Here is a 6,967-nt window from a genome sequence, read left to right as displayed (position 1 = left end):
TTTAGATTGGATATTTGGAAGTTATATGCTCAACTTCAATACGTCATCCTGACAGCCAGTGCGCACTTAAAATTCACAAGCGGGGCTCGTAAGAAAACGCAAAGACACTTGACTCAACGGTTTTAGCTCGTCATTTCAAAGTCAAGTTGCTCGAATGTTCGGACACAACGGCTTAGTGATGAAAATGATGATAAAGGCAAGCCTCGATAATAAGAAAGGTCCGGTCCGGGAGAATTGACGTACACAGCAACTACATCAAAGTGTCCGAATAATGAGGATTCTTCAAAGTTCCTCAAAGTTTTTGTCGTCCAAATGTGTGACATTGCAATGATTTTTTATTTTATTTTATCTCAGGCACCGTAATGTTAGAATATAAGCAGATGCAGTCATGGTAACTCACAGTACAGTACATTCCAGCTCTTTACGGTTGTTTTAATGGACTAAAGATAGAAATTGCTTACCTGAAGCACATGTCCAAAATATGGCAATCTGGAGAAAAACACGGTTTAGTTCTTTCCACATGTTGGAGGAAAATCCCCTCTCTCACTGAGGGTCGCAACGACTGCAGTCGGGAGAAAAGAAATGATCACTGCGAGTAGGCAAGTGGATTCTAAAATGAACGTTTCGTGCACCCGGAGCCAGAGGCAGGCCGCGCCCACACGCCGCGTACGTCACATTCGAAGCTAGTCATCTCAAAGCACTCTCAAGCGACGTGGGGAGTTGCGCGCGCGTGTGTGCATAACCAAAAGGGGAAAAAAAAAAAAAAAAACAGCCTTTGATTCCTTTAGTTTTTGTTACTTTGTAAATGTTCTGGACGTGAACAACAGCGAAAAGCATTCAACTCGTTTAACAGTAAATGCAAATAATTAAATCCAAGTATATGAAAGCAAAACTGTTTGCCTGAAAATATTCAAAAGCATGTCGTACGTCTTCCCACTCTTCTTTTTCAGACAAGTAAATAGCCCATTTTGTGCAGTAGATTGTATAGGGTGTTTCATAAAGTACGCAGTTTTTTAATTGCGTGGGATTTTTTCTTTTTTTTTTTGAAGATTGTCAGCACTGTTCCTATCATTTTCGTATCACTCCGATTAGAAGACCATTTGTCGTTTTTCCATTTTGTAGCCATGGAGCGGTTCAGTATCGAGCAACGCATTCTTATTGTGAAAACTCATGACAAAAACGGGGAGTGCTACGCAGAGACTGTCCGTAAACGTTGCGCGATCTTTGGCCGTGACAATGCCCCGACCGCAACAACAGTTCCGAGGTTGGTACAGAAATTCGAAGAATCTGGGTCAGTTGCAACCAGAAAATCGCCCGGTCGAAACCGTAATTCCCTGAGCGTCTGATCTCACTTCGCGGCGGCGACCAAGAATGGCCTCCGAGGTCATGTGACCTCACACCTTGTGACTTCTTTTTATGGGGATATGCGAAGTCACAAGTTTACGTGAACAAACCCCAAACGATTACCAAACTGAAGATGGAAATTCAACGGGTAATCGGTGACAACGACAGGGACGTCTGCAAAAGAGTTATCGTTAATTTCAACGATCGGATGACTGCCTGCAGAGAAAGTGGAGGTGGACATATGCTCGACATCATTTTTCATTATTAAATTGAAGTATATGTTGAATGAAATTAAACAAAAATTTTGAATTTTGCCTCGATTTTGGCTGATTTATTGCATTTTTAAAAACTGTGTACTTTATGAAACACCCTATATTATGTTTGTACCTAGTATTTATACAAAGTCATAATTTAGATGACGTTCACCTTGTTTTTGCTTTTTATTTTCATGTGTCTTCATTTGATTGATGAGGTTTAAACGTTTGAAACAAATAAATTCATTCAAAAATGCATTCATTCGAGTCATGAAGTTCTTGGCCGATGCCTCATCACGCACGCTCCTTTGGCTTTGTTGCGGATGAGTCGTCACAACGATACATTTGTTTAACAAGGGCACAAAGACAAATAGTTGTTCACGGGCCAAACTGATAATAACAACTAAAAAGTATCCATTTAGGGACAGAATTCCCCGCATGAGATGTCTTGGGAGGTCTCGAACGGCGTGGCTGCGCGCTAAATAAACGTCCAGAAAAATGGCAAAGGAAAGTCAGTTTAATAAATAATGTAAGTTTTGAAAACAAACATCTTCTTTCCCGTTCACTGCAGGTCACAATGGGGACACCGATTGGCATTTTTGTGGACGAACGATATTCAGCAACAAAAGGAGAAAACCAAAATCCACTGGTCGACCGATAAGGTTGACTATTTCCTTGATGACCTTGAGGTCGACATACCGGTCCAGAAAGGGGGCTTTGTTTTCAACAAGAGGGAGCAGACACACAAACGGCAACACTGCTTGTTACTTATGATTCACCTGCGTGAACTGGCCCCGCACCCCACGCAAAATTCAAGAAAAACACTTTGTTTCGTTTTTGCTTCATTTGTGCTGCTTTATGCTGTAAAAAAACTGTTTTTGCTGCAACGTTTTTTTAGCTATGAGAAATTATTTCATAGGTCATCCAGATTTCAACCAACCCCCCCACCCCCCAATCTGCTCCAAATGAACCCAAAATGGCTACCGCTCGACTGTGCTCCAAAAAACTTTGTAGGTTTTCGTAGCTATTACTTGAATTGAATTTCGATCGTGACGTTGACTGGCAAAAGGACCCAAAATGGTACCGTTCGTTTGTGCTGCTTTGTGTCGTAAAAACGTTTGTTTGAGCTGCTACGGTTTTTGTTATATCGTGGCCGTAATGACGCGCACACTCTCCAAGTTTAGAGGACTCTTTAATGCAGTGCTTCTCAAATAGTGGGGCGCGCCCCCCTTGGGGGGCGCGGTGCTATTCCTGGGGGGGCGCGTGTGACCCTGGGGAACAGGCTTTTTTTTTGGCAGTACTAGAATAAAGTGTAATTGCGCGTTTACTACAGCAGGGGGCAGTGGCGCTCTCATTGTTACTTCTGTCACGTTTGCGACAGTGCAACATTTTACGACTTACAAGACAAGTTAGGATAGTCACGGTGGGGAGGGGGGGCGCGAATAGTTTTCTTCTTGCTAGGGGGGGGCGTAACAGAAAATAATTGAGAAGCACTGCTTTAATGGAACAGCACACACAGTACAAGCACATGTTTCTCTCTTGTACAACTTCTTCTGTCTAACATCAATCCTCAGTAGGCAACTCTAGGCGAGTGCGCCCTCTACTGGGTAAAAGTAGAAGTATCACATTGGCAGCAAATAAGCACTGAAATAATACTTATACCAACCAACATTACCAAATCAATACACCACATCTCCCCCACATTTAAGCAAAAACAACATGTGTTATACACTCAATAAAACATAAACAGAAAAATTACTCAATGTAACTCAGTATGACTTTTTTTTTTTTTTAATATTCTACTTTAAGGAACAAAGTCTTTGAGGTGAACAGGGGTATGTCTCTCTCTACTAGAACGTCTCAACTCTGTCTGTGGTGGTACAACCTTTTCATCCTGGGTATTGGTAGCAGGTAGTAACTCTGACACCTTCTCTGAATTAGAACTCAGTTCTAACATCTGTGGTTTATTTATTTCCGGTAGTGGAATCTTTGCAATAGTCTCTGGAAAAAATACTAAGCTTTTCTCTTTCTCAACCTTTGTCTCGAGATTGGTTAATCTTGCTCTTACCTGATCTACATGCCTTTTCACAACTTGACCAGTACCAACACTAACGGTATAGGAAAGGGGTCCTGAAGTGTTTTGGATAACACCAGGAATCCATTTCGGTCCATAGGAATAGTTCCTGATGAGTACGTCCTCTCCTGACGTAAACCCTCTCTGCTTACTCCGTGTGTCATGATTTTCTTTCTGTTTAAGTTGCTTTTGTTGCACTTTGGTTTTCATATCCGGAACAACCAAATCCAAGGCGGACCTTAGTCTGCGTGACATCATGAGTTCGGCAGGTGATAAGCCTGTTGTTGCGTGAGGTGTGATCCGGTAGCTAAACAAGAATCTTGATAACCTTGTTTGTATTGTCCCTTCTTTCATCTTCTTCATCCCCTCTTTAAAAGTTTGAACTGCTCTCTCTGCGAGTCCATTTGAGGATGGGTGAAAAGGAGCGGATCTCACATGACTGATACCATTTTGCTTCATGAACGCTTCAAACTCAGCACTTGTGAAGCAAGTTCCATTGTCGGACACCAGCATTTTTGGTATTCCAAAATTACTAAAGCTCTGTCTGAGTTTCTCGATTGTGACTAAGGATGTGCATGTTTTTGTAGGGTAAACATCCAACCACTTTGAATGTGCATCCACAATTACGAGAAACATTTCTCCTAGAAAAGGTCTTGCATAGTCCACATGAATCCTTGACCATGGTGATTCAGGCCATTCCCACGGGTGTAGAGGAGCAGAAGCAGGTGCTTTTTGATGTGCCTGACATTCGTGACATGCTTGAACCGTTCTCTCTACATCCTGATCCATTCCAGGCCACCACATGTATGATCTTGCCAAACCTTTCATTTTAGTCATTCCTTTGTGAGTTTGATGTAACATTTTTCACATCCCATCTCTTCCTTTGGCAGGGATGACCACTCGAGCTCCCCAGAGAACGCAGCCATCTCTAACACCGAGCTCCAATTTTCTCTGGTGGAAAGCTTTCAGATTTGGATCGGTTTCTGTGGGCCACCCTTTCAGGATGTATTCATGAACTTGTGATAAAACAGTGTCTTTTGCCGTCCAGCTCTTTATCTGCTTTGCATCTATCAATGTCTCATCCAACATGTCCATCATAAGTACTTGCTCAGTACTCTCCTCTTTCCTTAACTTGACAGGAACTGGCATCCTGCTCAAGGCATCTGCATTTGCATGATGTTTGCCTGGTTTGTAGACAATGTTGTATTTGTATGCACTCAACTTCACAGCCCACCGCTGCACCCTAGGTGATCCCATTTGAGGAATTGGCTTCTTCTCATTGAACAGATAAATCAATGGCTTGTGATCCGTGTAAATGGTAAAGTTTCGACCATATATATATTTATGAAACTTTTCAATCCCAAACATGACCGCAAGTCCTTCTTTATCCAACTGTGAGTATCTTGTCTCAGCAGGTTGTAAGGTACGGGACACAAATCCGATTGGTCTCTCACTTCCATTTTCCATGATATGTGATAATACTGCCCCCACTCCGTAAGGGGAAGCATCACACGCCAAAACCAACTCACGGTCAGCTGAGTAGTGTACAAGAACATCTGAAGTGTTAAGCAAGTCCTTTGCCTTTTGGAATGCCTCTTCTTGTTCTTTGTCCCATTTCCAACGAACATCATGTCTCAACAACTCATGTAATGGTGCCAACAGGGTTGCCAGGTTTGGAAGAAACTTGTTGTAGTAGTTTAACAAACCCAAGAATGATTTCAGCTCTGAAACATTTGCTGGGGCAGGAGCATCTTGGATTGCTTTGACCTTTTGGGCAATGGGGTGTAATCCTTGTGCATCGACTTTGTAGCCCAAGTACTCCACTTCATCTTGAAGGAACGTACACTTGTTTCTCCTAAGGCGTAGTCCCGCTTCTTTCAATCTGTTTAGCACAGAGTCTAGGTTTTTTAGGTGATCAGATTGGTCCATGCCACTTACCAATATATCATCTAGATACACAGCTACTAGAGGAATCCCACATAAAAGACTCTCCATCGTTCTCTGAAATATGGCCGGGGCAGAGGCCACACCGAATGGAAGCCTGTTGTAGGTGAACAATCCCCTGTGATGACATAATATGAATGTTATATTAACTCATTTTTGAGTTGTCAATGATGCTGAATATGTGACGCTACATATAGGGTGATGATGGTTTGCAACGAAACACACAATGAATAAAGACGGCAGCTGCAACCTGTGGTGAGAAAGAAGCTAAAATAAGAACCGGGGCACTGATCATCATCATCATCATCATTTACTGTATGCAAATAATATAGTCTATCACGTACGTGGATGGGGAATTTCGTACCGTCTTGGTAGATGAGGACGTTGTTCTCCTCCTTGAAGACCACAGTGGCTCCCCTGGCAGTAGCTGCTTTCACGGATAGGATGTCTTGTGGGTAGGATGGGATGTACAGCGCCTGCCTCAGCGTTGCGTTCAGGTGTCTACCTGTGCTGTCGATCAGGTAGACTTCTGCATCACCTCGGCGCTCCGCGACGCCCTTGCACCGCGTGCCGTCCGCCAGCTCCACGCAGTGTGTCTCGGCCTGGAACCCGTCATCAAACCGCTTGAATTTCGCCAGGTCTGTGATGATGTGCGAGGTAGTCCCGCCCGCAGTCAACCATCAGGCCTCTCACGTCGACTCTTGCTGCCCCCTCGCTCACTCGGAAGAAGTGCTCGTCTCGGTCCTGGTCTTCCGTCTCCCCGTGGACCCTCGGTGCGTCGTCCCGGTTGCCGCGCTGCTGCCGCCTGCAGGTCGCGTCCCGGTGCGTGCTGCTCTTGCAATGACTGCACCACAGTTTACGTCGGCAGGCTCTGGCCATGTGGCCCTTCAGGCCGCACTTGAAGCACACCACCTCCGCGGCGCTCCTCTCGGCTCCCCGGTCAGCTGGTCTGTCAGGTCTCGCTCTCCTCTGCCGTACGTTCATCACGAACGTTGTCATCTGCTTCAGCCCGCATCTTCTCTGTGTCCTCGTAACTGCGCATTTTCGTCTTGAATTCAGAGAACTGCATCGTCTCATCGCGTTGTGTGATATGGATTGCAAATGGTTTAAAGGACTCCGGCTATGGAAGTTTATCTGTGCCATCGGATTTTGAATTTGAATTTGTAGCACTGAATTTTTTTACATCCAATTTTTAACACTGAATTTTTTTTTGCATCTAAATCAGACTTTGAATTTTAAAAGCCATCGAATTTCTAGCACTGAATTTTTTTTTCCTAAGACATTTTTTTCAATGTCTCAAAAAAATCAGTGTAAAAAAATTCAATGTCTTAAAAAAATCAGTGTAAAAAAA

Source organism: Syngnathus typhle, linkage group LG17, assembly GCF_033458585.1.
Source record: "Syngnathus typhle isolate RoL2023-S1 ecotype Sweden linkage group LG17, RoL_Styp_1.0, whole genome shotgun sequence".
In the NCBI taxonomy this organism is placed as follows: Eukaryota; Metazoa; Chordata; class Actinopteri; order Syngnathiformes; family Syngnathidae; genus Syngnathus; species Syngnathus typhle.
The sequence above is the reverse complement of the archived record's forward strand: the minus strand, read 5'-3'. Positions refer to the sequence as shown.